Here is a 21,341-nt window from a genome sequence, read left to right on the forward strand (position 1 = left end):
TTGTTGATATTTCTCCCGGCAATCTTAATTCCAACTTTTGATTCATCTAGCCCTGCCTTTCTCATGATGTGCTCTGCATATAAGTTAAATAGGCAGGGCGACAGTATACAGCCTTGCCGGACTCCTTTTCCAATTTTGAACCAATCAGTGGTTCCGTGTTCGGTTCTCACTGTTGCTTCTTGACCCGCATATAGGTTTCTCAAGAGACAAATGAGATGGTCTGGTACTCCCATCTCTTTAAGAACTTGCCACAATTTGTTGTGATCCACACAATCAAAGGCTTTTGCATAGTCAATGAAGCAGAAGTAGATGTTTTTCTGGAACTCCCTAGCTTTCTCCATGATCCAGCGTATGTTGGCAATTTGATCTCTAGTTCCTCTGCCTCTTCGAAATCCTGCCTGTACTTCTGGTAGTTCTTGATCTACATACTGCTGGAGTCTAGCTTGTAGGATTTTAAGCATAACTTTACTAGCATGTGAAATGAGTGCAATGGTGCGATAGTTTGAACATTCTTTGGCATTGCCTTTCTTTGGAATTGGAATGTAAACTGACCTTTTCCAGTCCTGTGGCCACTGTTGAGTTTTCCAAATTTGCTGGCAAATTGAGTGTAGCACTTTTACTGCATTGTCTTTTAAGATTTTGAATAGCTCAGCTGGAATACTGTCACCTCCACTAGCTTTGTTGTTGCTCAGATTTTCTAAGGCCCATTTCACTTCACATTCTAGGATGTCTGGTTCGAGGTCAGTGACCATCTCATTGGGTTATCTGGGATGTTAAGCTCATTCTTGTATAGTTCTTCTGTGTAGTTTTGCCATCTCTTCTTAATCTCTTCTGCCTCTGTTAGGTCTCTGCCATTTTGGTCCTTTATCATGCCCATCTTTGCATGAAACGTTCCCTTCATATCTCCAATTTTCTTGAAGAGATCTCTGGTCCTCCCTATTCTGTTGTTTTCTTCTATTTCTTTGCACTGTTCATTTAAGAAGGCATTCTTATCTCTTCTAGCTACTCTCTGGAATTCTGCATTCAATTGGGTGTATCTTTCTCTTTCTCCTTTGCCTTTCGCTTCCCTTCTTTCCTCAGCTATTTGCAAAGCTTCCTCAGACAGCCATTTTGCTTTCTTGCATTTCTTTTTCTTTGGGATGGTTTTAGTTGCTACCTCTTGTACAATGTTGCGAACTTCCATCTATAGTTCTTCAGGCACTCTGTCTATCAGATCTAATTCCTTAAATCTATTTGTCACCTCTACTGTATATTCATCAGGAATATGATTTACTTCATACCTGAGTGGCCTAGTGCTTTTCCCTACTTTTTTCAATTTAAGCCTAAATTTTGCAACGAGAAGCTCATGATCTGAGCCACAGTCAGCTCCTGGTCTTGTTTTTACTGACTGTATAGAGCTTCTCCATCTTTGGCTGCAGAGCACATAGTCAATCTGATTTCTATGTTGACCGTCTGGTGATGTCCATGTGTAGAGCCGTCTCTTGGGTTGTTGGAAAAGAGTGTTTGTTATGACCATCGTATTCTCTTGACAAAATTCTATTAGCCTGTGCCCTGCTTCATTTTGTACTCCAAGGCCAAACTTGCCTGTTATTCCGGTTATCTTTTGGCTTCCTACCTTAGCATTCCAATCCCCCATGATGATAAGGACATCATTTTTTGGTGTTAATTCTATAAGGTGCTGTAGGGCTTCATAGAACCAGTCAATTTCATCCTCTTCAGCACCAGTGGTTGGGGCATAGATTTAGATTATTGTGATATTGAATGGTTTGCCTTGGATTCGAATTGAGATCATTCTGTCATTTTGGGGATTGTATTCTTTTATTGACCATGAAGGCTACTCGATTTCTTCTGAGGGATTCTTGCCCACAGTAGTATACCTGATGGTCATCTGAGTTAAATTCACCCATTCCTGTCCATTTTAGTTCGCTGATTCCTAAGATGTCGATGTTCAGTCTTGTCATCTCTTTTTTGACTACGTCTAGCTTGCCTTGATTCATGGATCTTACATTCCAGGTTCCTATGGAGAAAAAATCTTTACAGCATCGGACTTTCCTTTCACCACCAGATATATCCACAGCTGAGCGTCCTTTCAGCTTTGGCCCAGTCGCTTCATTCTTTCTGGTGCTACTAGTACTAGCCCTCTGCTCTTCCCCAGTAGCATATTGGACACCTTCCGGCCTGAGGGGCTCATCTTCCAGCATCATATCTTTTTGCTTTTTAGTACTGTCCATGGGGTTTTCATGGCAAAGATACTGGAGTGGTTTGTCATTTCCCTCTCCAGTGGATCACATTTTGTCAGAACTCTCTGCTATGACCTGTCCGTCTTGGGTGGCCCTGCACGGCATAGTTTATAGCTTCATTGAGTTACGCAAGCCCCTTCGCCACGACAAGGCAGTAATCCATAAAGGGGAAATAGGAGTACCAAATATTTATTCATTACAACTCTTACTAAAACCTTTTCTCCAGTAGTAGACTTCAGATACAAGGAGGAATTCAAACGGAGGCAAACAATTTTTACCTTATGGCACCTTACCTTATGGTAATGGCAGGCAAAATTTTCACAACTCCTATCCCACATCCAAAAACTAATACAAAAAGTAATAGCAACATTATTTGCTTTCACTAATATTTTCCTGGATTTAGGACATTTGGATAGACTAAGGACACTCCAAGAAAATAAAGAGAATTCACAGCATAAACACCATCCCTTCTGCTTAGGCTATAGTGCCATTTGGCAGATTTAGGAAAACCAATTTTCCTCTTACAACAACTGGACTACCTGAAGGAAATAAACTGCCCAAATTGCCAATGGCTTGCCTTACTCTCTCAAAGTTTAAAAGTTTTCAAAATGAAAAAAAAAAATCTAAAGTATGAATTTTTGCATGTAAAGTCAACATTGTCATTGGGTCTCAATATGTTTAAACTCTGCTTAAATGGAACTGAATAAAAATCTGAAGAAGCAGAAGATATAGACAATTTTGATTATTTATTTCTATTGAGTGATTGTATGGAATGTGGGTACAGAGACTGTTATTTTTAGATAACTTTTTTTCATGACAACAAATAACTAACATGTTATTATTCATATAGAAAACATGATTAGCTGGATTTTTGTAGTAATTTAGATTGTTTGTTGTCATTGCCATATCTATCATACAGTCAGCTCTTTATGACAACTTTCTATGACTAATGCAAATGCTAATGTTCATTTTCAAACACGTTTTCCAAACAAGAAAAGAGTTGTTTACCCAAAATTTTTGGATTGCCATTCTATGAAAAAAAATTCAACCAGAAGGCCAAGGCAAATCTAACTTTGAGTGTGGGACCAGAGTCTTCAGTTCTATATCTACAGAGTTTTTAAGAAAAGAGTAGTATACCTGGAAGGCAACAAAATCTGATGAAGTAAAAAATACAGTCAAGTTTAATTATTTCTATCCAGTGGTTGTGCGGAATATTGTTGCCCAGACACAGGGCAGACTTGATTTTAGGTAGCATATTTTTTTTTCATGAGAAGAAATGGCTAAACCACCTGAAGTATTATTATTATTCCTGTACAAAATATCATTATCTATGGGACATAATTTATTTTGACATTTGTAAATAGTTGCGATACATTACCTACACAATTCATTTTCTCTTTAACAGGATAAGGGAGACAGATCATGTTTTAAAATTACAGTGTTATCATTATTACATTATAATTCTCAAAGTAGTGGTATTAACATCCCTTTCTTGCTTTCCACTTGCCTTTTGAAGTATAATATGTTCTGATTTAGATGTCTGGAAATATATTACAAGCCAATTTATTACACTGATAGCATGGGTTGTAAAGTATAGAGTATTTCCAGGTACCTTTATAGTATAGAAGAAAAGAATGAAGTCAGATTCTGCTATTTAAATGTATAGTTTGGATGACAGGAATAAGTTGTAATTACCTTTTGAAGACATTTGGCTGTTTGCATGAAATGCTCCATTCAAAGAAAGGCTTTTCAGACTGTAAAATTTACACTGAAATTTACAAGACGGGTATAAAAATTAGTCTGCTGTAAAATATGGTACAATATTTTAATATTTTAACTGTGCTTTTCATTGTTGCAGGTATGTTACAGCAACTGCATAAAAATGAAACCCGAATAGCCTCTGTAAATTATAAGTATAATTTGATTTTTTTCCCCTCAAAGATGGAAGCAAAATGGCACAGATATTGATCCTAGCATGAGTTATGACTACAGGGCGGTTGGCAGCAGCTTGGCAATAAATAATCCACATAAGAAACAGGATATTGGAACATACTAGTGTTTGGTCACAAATTCATTTGGAACGAATCTGAGCAGGAAAGCAAGGCTTCAGTTTGCATGTAAGTTTGGGGGGGGGGCAGCATGTTTGATGTTCACATCCCTTTTATGCAATTATTTTGTGTACCGAAAACAATTTACAAGGCAATTAAAATAGCAGTAAAATTTGCCACAAATTGGATGAACTTGCTCATGTTATCTTTGTCATGCTCAGTTCCAAGTTCTTTTTATCTAGAAAAAGCATCAGTGAAAGAGATATTCAGGGCTTTGCAATAATTATCCACAGATGACGTAAAGGTCAAGAAAGATGAACACAAATTACTTTTTGGTTAATAGAGTTGTTGTGACCCTTTTTTTTGGGGGGGGGGATAGATTTTTTTTTCCATGTCCAGATTGCTATTTGTAAAATATCTATTCCAAGCTAAGCAACAGGTTGGAAAATACAGTAATCACAAAAGAATAATGATGTCCAGCATAGTCGCATAAATGTCACCTTCTGTAATTACCTTCCTGACATTTAACCACATTAACACTTCCTCACCTCTGCTTTGTAATTGGCATAGCATTGTGGTTTGCAGCTATGTCCTTTAAGCATAGATATAGCAATGCCTGAGAGTGTGTGTGTGCATATGTGCAAGGCTTTGTGGACTTAAATTGGTAATAAGATCACTTATTTTTATGGTTTTTTTCCCATTGTATTACCACCTATCATTAATTATTTAAATGATAAGCACATTCTGATAAACACAACTTGGACATATTTTAACCAGAGATCATGGTACATAAAAACGTGGTTATATTCCCTGCTTAATGAAGTGGAGAAAACTTTACTTCAAAATGGTAAATATTTGTTCAGAACCCCTGGCAACATTGCCCACCATCTTTTAGCACAAATATTGTACCTTTAAAAAGATAAAATAGCTTAGCCACGGGGACGGATTGCTGAAACAAACAGCTTAGAGTTTAATTGCTCTCCCCACTGCCACTCTACCAATCAAGGACTCTTTTTGAGTGGGGGGGGGGAGAGAAAACTTGATGAGTAATATACCAAACCACATGTGTAAAGGAATAAAATAGAATACCTGTATTTTCCGGCGTATAAGACGACTCGGCGTATAAGACGACCCCCAACTTTTAAGAAGGTTTTTGTGGCCTAGAAAGTCGTCTTATACGCCGGAAAATACGGTAATTCTAACAGTACTAACAGAGATAGGAGAGCCCAGAAGAAGGGATATTAAAATTAGCACATTCTGTCTCAAATGCTTCACAAGTAATTTGGACTTTGTAATTTCTTTTCTCAAGGAGAGTGACCTTGAGGTTAGAGACAAAGTGTTCAGAGGAACTGATCTTCTCTCCTCGACTGATTTTTTGGAAGTTGTCTTTTGGTGTGTTATACTTATGCTACAAGTAGTGAACTGAGATGGAAGCTATAGAGAAAAGAAAATGTGAAGTCTGTTAGTACCCAGTTACAATTCATTAGAAGATTTAACACCATTTTCATGTATTAAACAAAGACCAAAGTTCCTAATTATACTACACATGTTAGCCAGGTCTTCGAAGCAAGAATGTCTGAATCACACCTAACTACTGCTGTATTAAAAATCACTAGCAGCAATTCTCACTGTTTTTCTCATCTTGTTTAACCCTTTCTTCCCTGATCCCAGCTTTCCTCCCACAAACATTAGCTGTTTATATAAAATGTTTCTTTTTCTGGATTATATCCTGAGCATCTGATGAAGAGGACTATTATCTGCAGAAGCTTGTGCAATAATATTTTGATTAGTTTTAAGGTGTGTTGGGATTCTTTACTGCTCTTGGTGGAAAAGTCTAAAGCAGCTAACTTTCTGAAAACTGTAACACAAAAATTGTTAAGGGAACTAGGGAAAGCTAAGTAAATAATGTGTCTCTTTAAATGGTTGACTTGACCAAGGATTTTCCAAGAACCTCAAAACAATACTCACATTGATTATCTACCATATCAATGGACTCAAAACAAGCAGGTCATATGAGGTGGGAATTCATCCACATCCTAGAACTGAGCAGCTATAGAACAGTGAAATGATGGAAACAACTCACTTAGCATTTTGAAAGCACATTGTGAGCATTGTCGTAAAGGTGCCATTGTGATTAATATGGCCACTCACAAAATAGTCACTTACTCAAAGGTAACAACCTAAAGAGTTGCTTGCTACTTTCTCAGCCCACCTGGACATCCCAAAATGCTCCATTCCATACAACAGTCTTAACCTTCCTTCCTACCCGGGCCGATAGACAAACTACCAAACAAAATCTAAGTTTCAGGGAAATCATTAGGTTTCAAGCATTATCAATTTTATTTTCTTGAATATACTATAGCCATTCTGAGAGGAGGCAGAGTCAGAAACCCAGATCAAATAGAATTAACTCCAGATGACATCTCCTTGTATTTTTCCTAGATACCTAAGCAGGGCCATATTCAAAAACAACTTGAGCTGATTTGTGTTTTTTTCCTCCATACCATTTTTTTAATTCTCATCTCTATAGGGGCTTCTTGCTATACTAAGACAGAAATAATTTTAATTCTCAGGAATAAAACATAGTTTTAAAACCAATCTAATGTCACTATTTATGTCACTAGTGAAACATTAATTATCAATCATGTTCTGTTTCTATTATAAATGTCCCTGTCCTGCAAAGGTCAGACAAAAGAAAGTATGTAGAAGGTGAGATGATGCTTAGTTTTTTTTTTTTTGAACCTGTGTAAAGGCAATCCTTTCTGCTTATGTCTGCTATGCTTTTGAACATTTTAATTGGACTCTAAAATAAGAGAATGTTGACAACTAAGTAGAATAAGAACTATTGGAGAACAGTCAAATTGGATGGAATGTTATAGGTCAGCTAGCTCAGCCCTTGTCTGATAAATCACTGTCTACTCCTCCAAAAGTCCTTCTTGAATTTAAACATTTTTAAAAAAAGTCATTAGAAGGTATCACAACCTCCCATTGGACAATGGCTCAGCTTCTGTGCTCTCCCACACTTCTGTTCCAGGAAAGTGATTGCCAATTGCTTTTCTTCCTCTGAATTTTCCTCAATGCATGTGTACAAAGTTAAAGCATAAAAGCATAAAATGCACTTATATGTAGGCGGAGGAAAGAGCTCAAAAAACCACTTCACCTCCCACTTCTGTTTACTCTATTTGTTTATTGCTGAATTTATAAGTCTGCACAAATCAACAATGTGGCGTGAAACATACACCAAATCCCAACACCCTCCATACAAACATAATGTCAAATCATACAGAAAATGTAAATATGAAATATAGAATATAAAATAGTGACCCTTCACCACAATAAAAGCATACAAAAGGGGACTCAATTCAACTGACTTTGTTGACATTCTTCACCTCATTTAGCTAATATTTGAGAGGGAGAGCATCTGAGGTAGATTGATAATATGAGAGTTTAGGAGCTTTTCTATTCTAAATGGGGTGAAACTCCATTTCTAGTATGGAGGGGTTCCTGGGGTCACCATTGTTATGTAATGAGCATTACATGCCTCATTACAATTCAGATAATTATACTCATTGAAAAAGATCCTGTTGCATGTGTCATGACTGACAAACATAATTTTGTAGTTGTTTGTGGACAGGACTTCTCAGTGGTGGCACATGATCTCTGGAATGTTTTCAATACTGAAATCCCTAAGAGCTTAGTATTATGGCAGTCTTCCCTTTATAAAGGGTTTTGATTTCATTTTCATTTTTGCCCTTCCAAACTTTTAAATACATATTTTGTATAGTTTAAATTTATCTTATTTTATATTTTAAGTTTTAAATCTATATTGTAAACTTCTTCAAAAAGGACTACACAGAAAGCTGTGTAGAAAATCATCATCGTCCTTTTTCCATTTTTGCTTTCCCTACATGGAGATAGCAGGGACTGAACACGGGAATTTCTGAATAGCAAGCATGACATCTATATTTGGTTACAGTCAATTAAGGCAAAGCCCCCCTCACTTACATTTATATTCTATTTCTCTGTAAGTTTAATGTTTTGCTACTGTTGCAATTTTTTTTGATTGCATCATTTTTTTTTTCCTCTATAGGAATTTCAGCATAATCTGAAAAGGTTGCCTTAGATAAAATTGAGAAGTAACTATATTCTCACTTGGTCCAGTATATTGGAGGGAATAGTTCTTAAAAGGTGCCAGATATGCAGTTAAAGGCTTCAGGTAGCAGGTAATGGAAAAGAATTCCCAGAATCATGTTACGTTCAATTCTGCTTTCTTCACAAAAAGTTTCTCCTAAACGAGCTTAACTAACAATCTGCATTAATGTTTTATACTTGGCCATCACAGATTTAATTTCTCCACTGCCACTCCGCATTATTGCTTGCAGGCAAGCTCACTGCCATAATTCACACAGCTCAATAGCTTGGCTCGGTTGTAGAAAACTAGTTGCAGGAATGTCAATTTCTGTGGTGGCTGTAATGTGTTGTTCTCTAGGTTGCCAAGTGGTGATAAATCTGTATTCAGGAGTACATTCAGGGTGAGTATCTAATCAATAAATGTGGTTATTTGTTTTCTTTCCCAATTAACTGGGTTAGGAATAGATTTCTCTTTCAAAAACACAGACCCAGAGAAAAAGGGAAGTTTCAAGCATTAAATGAAAATGTTTAATACTGTACTGTACAAAATACATAGAAAGTCAACTGCATGTTGATAAATGCTTGGACTTACTCTGACATTCATAGTGTCAGATGATGTTGCAGTGGTGCTCAGATATGCTGCAAAATGGTCTCTCCACACTATTTCAATAACATTAATTTGGGAAGAATCTAATATGTAGCTCCAATGTATACCAGCTTTGAAGAGTAATGGTGTACAATACAGCAAACATTAGCTTAGAAAAAGAACCTCATCTTAATTACTTTCGTATATCAATATCCGACTGGTGGAAAGAGTCATACTACAACATCTCTCATGAAATAACAATAACATTAGAACAGAATAGTACTTTATCTTTGTACTCAGATGCTGGGATTTGATTTCTCTTTTATGCTTTGCTATCTTTTGATATCCTTACTGCTTCAATGATATTTTTCTTTCTTTTCTATGCCATCTTGACACTATCTATGCGATATATTTTCCTCATTATTTTTGTAAAGAAAATGGCTAAGGATTTTTGAATCAGTTTATTAGTATTTCAATATAGAATTGATATTTAATGATATTAATATAGATTTAATATTTGGCCCTCGTGATTGGCAATCAGCCAAAGCCGGTTGCCCTATTTTTGTTGTGGAATGTAGTCAGAGTCACAGAAGGGAGCCTGTCTTTCACAGAGAGCAAAGGGACAACATAGCTTAGAATATTTGGTGTGCAGGAAAAGGGTCAAGGCAAACCCTCCTAGCAGTTCACAGGGTATATCTACCAGTAATAGTTATGCAGATAAATGCTTTAGTCTTGCAAGATTCAGTTTATAGGTGAGCAAAAATAAAGAAATTGCTGTTGAGTAGCTCCTTGTGTTGTTCTTGGTTCCTTGGATCTGACAATTTTTAAGCTTTTCATTTTATATTCTTTAATTCTACATTCTATGGAATATCATGTTCTCCATTTTAATATTCACATCCCAGAAAGTACAGAATTAAGAGACCTGAAGGGAACATTAAACTGGATAGCCAGTGCTGGCTGAACACTAATCACAAAATAGATCTACAAATATCAGCATCCTGGCACAATACAGCAGACTTTTTCCCCCAAAATTATTGCAGAAGCAATAGAAATAATAAAAAAAGCATCCTAATAATTTAAGCAAGGAGGAAGATGATCAGCTATCACCTGCTTGGTGATTAGCAACTAGTTCTGGTCATTCCATTCCATTAAACCCAAGCAAAACATGGCATCTTTTGCAGCATTCAGTTCAAATATGTACTGAAGAAGCTAGAAACATGGCTACTGAAAAATCAGCACATATTCATTGCTTTTCATACCACTACCCAGATGTCATTTTACAAATAAATAGCAGCTGTGAAAACTTACACTCTATATTTAGAAGCTAATTTCAAGTACAGGTTTTTGAATTACTAGATAACACAAGCCAGGATCACAATAATGGTCCTCTGTGGTGCAATAATGTTCAAAGGCTACATAAATGTATAGATGAATTGATTTCATGCTCAGGATTAAATGTTATCATCTGTGACAGAGTTTAAGCTTCCTTAATAAGTGTACAGTCACAAGATAAACAGAACTGATAAATGACAACCATAAACATTCCACAACCAAGTGTGAATAGTAATATACAAAGGGAAATCATCTTGTTTGGATTTCTAATTTAGGTCTTTGAAAGTAGTAGAAAAGCTTTTCTGATTTTACATATGCAGGACTGTAACTTTTAGTGGGTTATTTAAAAATGAATATTTGTCTTTGAACTTCTTTATGTATCAGCTTCTTAGAGAAGTTTTGTTAGTAATTTAACATATAATTTAAATGTCCCAATTTACATTATTACATTTAAAAAACAGGAGGAAGCGAGAGAGTGCATTGTTTGAATGGATTTGTGTATACATAAGTACATTACAATTTTAATCTCAATTAGATTATATATAGTAATTCCCTAATTAGAGTAGATTCAATTGGACATGAAGAAAATTAACATGTGTGAGGGAGTGGGGGAAGAATCAGAAAATAGCATTTCAAAAACATATTTGGCCATGATTATTCAATGGCATGTGATTTTCCATTTATCCAATGAAACTCTAGATGGCAAACAAAATACTGATAGTCCTCATTTAGAAATCACAGTTGTGACCAGCTACTTGGCTATTAAGCAAAGCAGTCACTAAAGGTAACCAAACTGCCCTTATGCTCTCATTTCAGATTTTCTTTTCATTATAGACCTGCAAAGGTTGTACATGTGAGGATAACATTAGTTTTTCATAGCTCATAATTGCAAATAGCCACTAAATAAAGCAATTACTAAATGAGATGTACTGAATAAACAAATACATTAAAACCAAGAAGATTGGTTGATGCTCCCTAAAACATTAATTTTAATAATTTAATATTAATTATTTTTGTTTATCACATATACCTGTGCCAGAGCTCCAGTAACTTAAACATCTTGGCCACACTATCCAGGGAAACAGCCAGTTTTTCCCAGCCTTCTGAAAAACAAGTAAAGTTGAGGCCATCTGTAGGGGAGGCAGTTCCATAGGGCATATGCCATAATAAAAAAGTCACACATCCTAAGTTTTCCTGGGTGACACTGCATCATTGAAGGGATCCAGAGAAGCTCCACTGTGCCAAAGATAGGCCAAAACCATTGGGGATAGGCAGTCCTGTGAATAAACTAGTCCCATTTCATACAGGGCATTAAAAGGTGATGTATGGCTGATGGATTTGCACTGAAAACCCACTTTAAGACAATGCATTTCATATAGTTGTGCTACCTGGGCAATCTATGGTACAACCAATACTATATGTACCACTGAATCCTGGACAACATGAAGTTTCTGAATGTTCTTCAAGGACAGTCCATGTAGAATTCATTGCAGTAGTCATATTGGGAGGTGACTAATGATCATGACGAGTGATCATGACCAGTGCTTCCTGATCCAGGAAGAAGTACAACTGATACATTACATGTATTCATGTGATGTCTTTTTTGGTCAGAGCTGCTTTTTTGGCCACAAATCCAAAGTGATTCTCAGATTATGCAGCAATTATGCAGCAATTCAGTTTGTGGGGGGAATGTAATCCCATTCAAAGTTATGATGGAAAATCACTAGCTCCAGGGGACCCTAAAATTCACAGGTACTCAGACAGATAAGTTGAGCTAAAGCCATTTGTTCCACATCCAGATCCATAAAGCCTCCAGGCTCCAAGGGAGCATTTCAACATCATCGAATGGTTCAGGGCATACATGTGTACAGTGTAACAGTGCCAATATATGTCCTCACGAGCATTTTCATAGAGGTATTAAACAGGATTGGGGAGGCAACTGAGTCCTTCAGCAGTCCACAAAAGCAAAGACTTCTGGACTTCTGTTCCCTTCTCATACCCATCAAAAAAGAAAAAAAGCAAAGAGGGAAAGAAAAACAACCTCTGGCTGGAATAGCCTGGAAGAAGAAAAACCCCTGCAGAACATTCACTTTCATATTGTTGCAAAATAATGAACATGTCCACAAAGTCACCAAAAATCAAGCTCAATTTAAAGGAAACAAAACCTTTTACAAATTGGGGAATGCTGAAGTTGTAGACAGCTCCCAATAGTGCATTGTTTTATCTAGTATGAAAACAAAAGTTTTAAGAGCCCATGGAGTGTTTTTTAACCTTGTTCCAAATTATTCTTTCAACTTGTTTTAAATATTTGCTGTCTTGGTCTATTTAAAACTTAGGAAATAAATAGGTAAAGAATTAGGATAGAATGATGATAGATGGATGATAGATGGATGATAAATAGGAGAGAGAGACAGAAAGACAGAGAGAGAGAGAGAGAGAGAGAGAGAGAGAGAGAGAGAGAGAGAGAGAGAGAGAGAGATCTTTGTCAGAATTATCATTCTTAGAGCCAAAGTAAACATTTCCTATGTAAACAATATATTTTATTGCAAGTATTCCAATTTCATGAATTGGAAAGTAGATCTTACATATTCCATATGCACACATAACACAGTTGGAATCCACACCATTTCCCTATACAATTAGAAAACAGAGACTGTGTGGTCATTATGCAAAGAAATAAGAAATAAGCCACAGCCACCATTTCCCATGACAGTGATATAACAGAATAACAAAGTTGGAACTGACCTTGGAGGTCTTCTAGTCCCACTCCCTGCTCAGGCAGGAAACCCTATACTGGGATGTCAAACTGCCAGCCTGCGAGCAGGTTGCATCATATGGAGGCCGTGCCCACCCCAGCTCTGCCAATGCAAAAAAAGTTACAATACGTCGCAACACATCACGTGACACAGCAAGTTTGACACCTGTGCCCTATACCATTTCAGACAAATGGCTGTCCAGTCTTTTCTTAAAAACTTCCAGTATTGGAGCATTCACCACTTCTGGAGGCAGGTTGTTCCACTGGTTAATTGTTCTAACTGTCAGGAAGTTTCTCCTTAGTTCTAGGTTGCTTCTCTCCTTGATTAGTTTCCATCCATTGCTTCTTGTCGTGCCTTCAGGCGCTTTGGAAAATAGCTTAACTTCGTCTTCCTTGTGGCAGCCCCTGAGATATTGGAACACTGCTATCATGTGATCCCTCATCTGTCTCTTCATTAAACTAGACATACCCAATTCCAGCAACTGTTCCTTATATGTTTTAGCCTCCAGTCCCCTAATAATTTTTGTTGCTCTTCTCTGCACTCTTTCTAGAGTCTCAACATCTTTTTTTACATCGTGGTGACCAAAACTGGATGCAGTATTCCAAGTGTGGTCTTACCAAGGCATTGAAGAGTGGTATTAATACTTCACGTGATCTTGATTCTATCTATTATAAAAATAGGTTCTATCTATTATAAACATTTTCATATGAGCCTAAGCACATATTTAGTTAGGAAAAAGATAAATGTTTCATTTTCTAACTCTCATATGACCACTCACAGGTGCTCACCACTGATTAAGAACCACTCTCTATCCACTCCTAAATCAGAGCCTAATTAAATCAGATAATGATAAAGTTGGAAACAACAATTTTGAACATCAAGTCTATCACCCTCTCCACAGAGATATCCAAATTAAAGACACTGAATCTTTAGTTGTATGAGTGAGCACCATTTCTTGAGATAATTGGTTCTACATTTATACTGGTCTTATTGTTAGGATTTTTTTTGTAAGATTCAACTTGTATCTGTCTTCCTCTAACTTATGTCCACTATTCCATGTCATCTAGATGATGGAGAGTGCATCTTTACTTGTTTCTCTGTGACATTCTTTCAGGTACAAATGCTACCACATTTCTTCCGATCATCTCTTTTCAGGGTTAAGCATCTTTTTTTTCCCTGGGAGGAATTTAGTTTTCAATTTCAAATCAACCTTGCTGGTTGATGGCATCAAAACCTTCTGAGAGATCGAGGAGAATCTCTGGTTACATTCCTCTCTCTTTTTCCTGACACAGATAATCTCACAGAGCAACCAAGATAGTTTTGTGGAGGACCTGAAAGTTGAGGTTAGGAAAGATTATCATTGATAAAATCTAAGTTGCTGCTCAAAGCTGACAATAATTTAGTGACACACAATAAGTCAATAATCAAGCAATCATGTCCCATGAACTATGGTATATGTTCAATTTTCTACTCTATAATTCTGCATTTACATTTGATATGTTCAGTTCTCCCCTTTTTGAATTTTATTTCTATCGTCTAGGCTATTATATCTATCCCATTTTGTGTCATCTGCAAATATGCTAACTGTTAAGTCCTCGATTAATGGCAAAAGAAGAGCACGCATTCTGTAACCAACAACTGTTTATTCTTCTTCTGCTCACTCCAACCCAACTCAGAGGCTCGCAGGCCTCTCTCACATTAAATAGAATCCCCGGGCAAAAAGGTTACAATACAAAATGGTGCACTTTCGCGCCTTGCGCATGCGCGCAGGCTGGCACCGCTTAGTCTGGTCCTGGGCAGCTTGCAACAGCCTGGGACCATAGCAACGTCCCGAGCCTGCTTTTGCAGGCTCAGGACACAACACCCCTTCTCCCCAGATAAAACTTATTCTATCTATCTATCTATCTATCTATCTATCTATCTATCTATCTATCTATCTATCTATGCGACCTCCCTGAAGGGACGTGGTATTCTTCTTCAGCATTGAAATGCATGGACTGTGGATGTTATTCCAAGATTACACTCTTGTATGGTTTTGGAATTATGTGCCTGACACTCACTATCGTTTTGGAATTATGTGCCTGACACTCACAATTCCAACTACACCATTCAGTATGGTATACCTGCTTTATTTTTCCCTTAGCTTGACAGCAATGTCACAAACTCTTTAAGATATTTGGGTAGGTGTTTAACCCGTTGCGACCTCCTCGGACCTTGGGAACACCCTTGGCTTCCCTGTGCAATTACAGGAGTTGGGTTGCCCCCTCTTTGTTGCCCTGGTGGTCCCTGTGACCTGGTCATAGTGTCTGGTCTGCTTGCTCACCTACCGGGCTTGGCAGACCAGGACTTTGCTCCTCCCCATACCTGGTTGATCTGCCTGAGTGTAGGCTGACTGGACTCTCTAAGTCCCACCCAGTATTTTGTGGGTTTGTGGTATTCTCCTTGTCCACAATAGACCCATCTTGGGAACACAGTCCCTCACTCCCAAGCCCAGTAGAAGGGTTATCTGGGGTCTCTGTGGTGCCCCAATACCCTATTTCCCCCCATTCAGTGCCAGAGGTACTAGAATCAGGATTCGCCTCTCTGACAACCCCCTTTTTTTACTGATTTCCTTTTGGGAGCAATTGCAGCATTTGGCCAGTTTCTTTGAGTGTATGCCAGTTCTCTTGTAGGGTTTGGATTGTTTGGATGCTCCCGGTTATTCTCCCTGTCTGGAGTGCTGTATTGAGTTCGCGGGTACCCCCGGGTGACTCCCTGGCTGGAGTACGTAGTGGTGTGTGTATTGTTCCTTGTCCCCATGAATTCCTGTTGGGCACACTTGCGGAACCTTGGGAGGGGCCTTCCCCTACCTCTTCATTTGCCCTTGACTGCTGACAGCGACCTTCCCCCTGCATACTATAACCCTCCTCTTCCCCCAGAGAAGACCCAGGAGTGGAAGAGGAAGAGTCCAGTCTCGTACACAGCTGGTCTATGTGCCGCTGGGGAATGCAGCCATCATCCAAGGACACCTCATAGGACAAGGGACCAGTAACCTTGCAGACCACAGCTGGAATCCACACATAACCAGGCCCGTAGTTCCAGGTCCAAACCGGAGCGCCCACTTGCAAACACCTTGGTGCCCTCGGCTGTGAAACCAGAGGCACCACCCTGTCAGGGTGCAACCTGTCAAGTTTAGTTATCAGTCTGTGACCCCAGCAGAGTTCTGCTGGGCTCTTCCCTGTTGAAGTAAAGGTGTGGTGTGCAAGAAGAAAATCTGCCAACCTGTGATGCCAGTCACCGTAAGTCAGTTTCTTGAGGGTGTCCTTGGTGATGCGTACCATTCGTTCAGCCATACCATTGATGGAAGGGTGGAAAGGGGCCGAAGTTGCATGACGGATCATGTTGGCCTACAGGAACTCAGAAGAAGTGAATTGAGGACCGTTATCTGAAACCAGAACATCTGGAAGGCCGTGTGTGGCAAAAATTCCTCTCAACACGTGGATGGTCCTAGCAGTAGTAGTAGAGGAAACAGGAACAACCTCTAGCCACTTTGAATGGCTATCAACAAGGACCAAGAAAAATTGCCCCTGAAAGGGCTCAGTGTAATCTATATGCAATCTGGACCAAGGTAATTGTGTTTCCTCCCACCTATGCCTGAGGCATTTCTGGCCATGAGTGCTGGCACAAGTAACACCTGTGCACCTGGGCCTCTATAGCCTTGTCTAACCCAGGCCACCATAGATGGCTGCGCGCAAGTGCTTTCATCCTGACAATGCCAGGATGACCCTCATGGAGAGAGACCCTCATTTTCGGTCTCAATGAGGCAGGAATAACTACCCTGAAGCCTCACAAAAGTCAACCCTTAAAAGTGGATAACTCATGCTTCTTGAGCCAGAAGCTTTTGGAACTCAGTACCTGGACTTCTATCAGGCCATCCAGACAAAACCCATGAGAGCACATGTGTAAGTGTGAGATCTGTGGCTATTTCTGCAGCCACATCCCTGGCATTGAGGGGAGATTCTGGCAACTCCTGAATGGAGAGAATATTGATGGCAGGAGCAGGGTCTGCTTCTACCAGCTTCAGAGGTAGTCTGCTTAGGCCATCAGCATGGCCCATTTCCTTTCCTGGTTTGTGAATTAGTGAATAATCGTATGCTGACAAAAAATAGACCACCTCAGCATTCTAGGGGAGATAATCTGAGGTGTTTGTTTGTTGGTTGTAAACAACCCCAGCAGAGGCTTATGGTCTGTGTAGACCATGAAATGCCGGCCATATAAAAAATCATGGAATTTCTTAACTCCCGCTACTATGGCCAATGCTTCCCTGTCTATTTGAGCGTAATTACACGGCAGCAGAAGATAGAGTCCTGGAGTAATATGCTACAGGAACCTGAGTTCCATCAGCCCACAAGTGGCTAAGTACAGCTCCCACCCCATAAGGCTATGCAGACAGGTAATTTTTCATTGAAATGAGCAAGCACATCATTGGATGTTAGCAAGGCCTTGACCTCGTTGAAGCTCTTTTCGTGGACTTTGGTCTACTGCCAAACTGCCTGCTTGTCTAAAATCCTATGTAGTGGTTCTGCTACAGAAGCCTTGTGAGGTAGGAAAATGTTGTAAAAGTTCAAGAGACCTAAGAAGGCCTGCAGTTCACTCTTAGACTTAGGGCTAGGTGCCTGCTGTATAGCCTTCAATTTAGATTCAGAAGGGTGAATACCTTGGGCATCTATTCTGAATCCCAAGAAATCTGTAGAAGTGACTCCTATCTTACACTTATCTTTTTTTAGTTTTAGGCCTGCTCTTCGGAAGCAAAACAAAACAGCCCTTAATCTCTCTGCTAAGTTCTGAGTAGATTTTCCAGCAATAAAGACATCATCGAAATAGGGGCAAACTCCAGGGATACCCCTAAATGTACTCTGCATGACACTTTGGAATATACCAGGGGCTACATTTACCCCAAATTGTAGTCTCTTGAACTTGAATGCACCCATATGAATTACAATGCTCTGTGCTTCAGCAGCTGCTTCATCAACAGGTAACTGTTGATATGCCTGTGCCAGATCGAGCTTTGCAAAAACTCGCCCCCCCTTTGAGGGAGGCCAAAATATGGCTGACTACTGGTACGGGGTACACGTGCTGTTGCAGTGCCTTGTTTATTGTGCACTTGTAGTCTGCACATATGTGTATGTCCCCATTAGCCTTGAGAGGCGTGACTATGGGGGTTTCCCATGGACTTGAATCTACAGGCTCTAAAATACTTTGCTGGATCAATTTATCCAGATCAGCATCAATTTTACCTTTTAGTGCAAAAGGTACTCTCCTAGCTTTAACCCTAATGGTTGTGATGGTAGGGTCAAGCCTTAATGAAACTGGAGGCCCCTTGTAGGACCCAAGCTGTGGACTAAACACATCTGAAAACTCCTCGCAGACTTCTGCCAGGCCCAGCGTTTGCAAATATTGCAGCCCAGTAACCTGGATTCCCAAGGCCTCAAACCAATCGAGTCCTATAAGGTTCATTCATTCACCCCTAACAACCAACACATCCAATGGACCTTCAAAATCCTTGTGCTGCACTGTAAGGGTGGCCTCCCCCTTTACACACACCTTGGAATTTTGAAAGTCTGTTAAGATTATGTTGGATGGCCTAAGTTTGGCCTGGAACCCACTGCTGTTGCAAATCTTCCTAAATGTATGAATGGAAATGATTGAAAGAGCGGACCCAGTGTCCAGCTCCATAACCAAACGGACTCCTTTCAACCTCACCTTAAGTGACAGCTTCTTTTTAAGTGCTTTGTGTGTGCCTGTTCTGCAAATACTTCTGCGCAATGTGCAGAAAACCACCCTGTTTTGACTAGGAACCCTGTTACCTTTCAGACGCAATTCTTCTTGAGGTTGTACCTTCTGGCGACCCAGACAGATGGATGCTATGTGGCCTTGCCTGCCACATGCTCTGCAGAGGGCGGAATGGAACCTGCAGTCGGCTCTCTTATGGCGACCTCCATACCCGAAGCATTTGGACGCAGCTGGAGCTTTTTCTTTGCTTTCCTTCTGTTTTCTTTCCGTGGATGGGTAAAGACGATCCACCTCTTCTTCAGGATCTTCCTCTGAGCCTTCTTGGCCTCCCTCATGGTGCACGGAAACTGCTTCTGGATTGTTCCTGATGGGCCGCATGTTCTTGACCGCCCCGCCTGCTGCCTCCTCAGCTGTGACCTCTCTCAAGGCATCTTGGAATGAGATATCTTCCTTTGCAAAGAGTCTCTGTTGCAAGTCTCTGTTCCTTAAACCGCATACAAAACAGTCTCTCAGCCTGTCTTCTAAATCTTTAAATTCACAGGGTTTGGCTGCTCTTCTCAAGGCTGCAATGAATTCCTTGGCTGATTCATCTGCTCTCTGATCCCTCTGTTCAAACGTGTGTCTCCACGCAATGACAGACATCTTGGGCTGGAAATGTTTTCTTAATAGCTTCTTTAAGTCTGTATACATTACAGACTCTAGAGGAGCAGGGGCTGCCAAATTTTCCTCAATTTCAAACGCGTCCTGACCGCAGACACACAACAAAGTTGCAGCCTTCAAGCCATCTTCTCTAACTTGATTCACTCTAAAGTAATTTTCTATTTTAGCAACACAGGACTCCCATCTCTCTGGGTGAGCAACGTTGAATTCGGACAAACACCCTATCTTCGCCATCCTTTGCTTCTATGTCTAGGAAGGGGTCTATCAGCCAGCTTACCTCCAGCGATGCTGTACTGGCAGGCCAGATGCTGAATTTAATGCCATCTTCCTTTCCTCAAGGACTCCTTGGGTAAGTCTTACAAGTTTTCTTCTTTCAGCTTGCAAGCCATCCCATCCTTGTTGCCAGTGTTAAGTCCTCGAGTTAATGGCGAAAGAAGAGCACGCATTCTGTAGCCAACAACTGTTTATTCTTCTTCTGCTCACTCCAACACAACTCAGAGGCTTGCAGGCCTCTCTCACATTAAATAGAATCCCTGGGCAAAAAGGTTACAATACAAAATAGCGCGCTTTCACGCCTTGTGCATGCGCTCAGGCTGGCACCGCTTAGTCTGGTCCCGGACAGCTTGCAGTCTCAGGACACAACACTAACCATTTCCTAAAATGTTTCATTAATAAGCATGTCGAAGAGAATACAGTTTAAGTAGTAATAGTAGTACTTGCAGTATAGTATCAAAAAATAATTCACTGCAATCTAATTTAAAATAAAAACTACAAGATAGAGCTTTATAACTTGAAGAGCCCACAATACTTAAAATAATCATTAAAACTGTATTTATATAGCAATACATTATTGAATAAAATGAATATATCCACTTTACCAAAGCACATAAAATAAACATCCTAATGCCTTTAAAATTTTTGATAGATCAGACCGTAGCCATAAATCTGCTGGAAATTGATTCCAGAGGTGCTAGATGGGGAAAAGCTACCAAACTTGATATGGTTATTTTAGAATAAGGAAATACCATTGGTCCTGGCAAGATAATATTAAGCTCAGTGCATAGGTACCTGAACTACAAGCAGATTTTCCAAACAATTAGTTGTTTCCATGAGCAAGGCCCAATGAGTTAATATCAGATCCGAAACAAATATTTATCTGTTTAGAGAAAAACATGGCTATTTGATTGGAGATCTGCACCTTGAAGCTACACAGTTCTGGGTATGGGTTAGAGCAGCGGTTCTCAACCTATGGGTCGCGACCCCATTTGGGGTCAATCGACCACTTTTCGGGGGTCGCCAAAGGCGGCGATCCGCCATTTTCTCCCCTCTGGGGGCGGCACCGTGCATGCGCGCCACACATGGGGGCGGCGGCGCGCCTCTGGGGGCGCGCCACGCATGCACTCCGCGCATGGGGCAGCCCCCCGCATGCGCGCCGCACACGGGGGCGGCGCCGCGCATGCGCGCCACACATGCGCATAACATTTGTGTGACAGGGGTCGCCGTCACACAAACGTTGAGAACCGCTGGGTTAGAGGAATATGAGAGCTTATTTGGCAAACAAGCCACTTCAACACTTTAGATAGTCTAATTGGCAGAACTTGAACCAGATGCTTTGTGATTCCCATTGTAAGAAATTAATGATCTATGAATATTCATTAAGTGAAAGTTAAAAGTTTGGTTGGATTTGTTGATGGCTTTTAAAGAGAAATCCCTCATGACAGATAGGAAATGTAAAGTTTGTCCTAGGTGCTGTAATATTGCTGAAACTTTTATATATTCTAGATATCAGCTATGCCAAGATGTGAAAAAGATATAT

The 21,341-nt window shown here is 39.7% G+C and overlaps 1 pseudogene; it reads left to right on the plus strand.

Annotated features, from left to right (window-relative positions):
• LOC120313387 overlaps nt 1-21,341 on the plus strand; it is a 311,668-nt pseudogene that overhangs the window by 150,698 nt on the left and 139,629 nt on the right.

The sequence above is a fragment of the Crotalus tigris genome, unplaced genomic scaffold (assembly GCF_016545835.1).
Source record: "Crotalus tigris isolate CLP2741 ecotype Arizona unplaced genomic scaffold, ASM1654583v1 scf7180000018653.610581, whole genome shotgun sequence".
NCBI classification, from domain to species: Eukaryota; Metazoa; Chordata; class Lepidosauria; order Squamata; family Viperidae; genus Crotalus; species Crotalus tigris.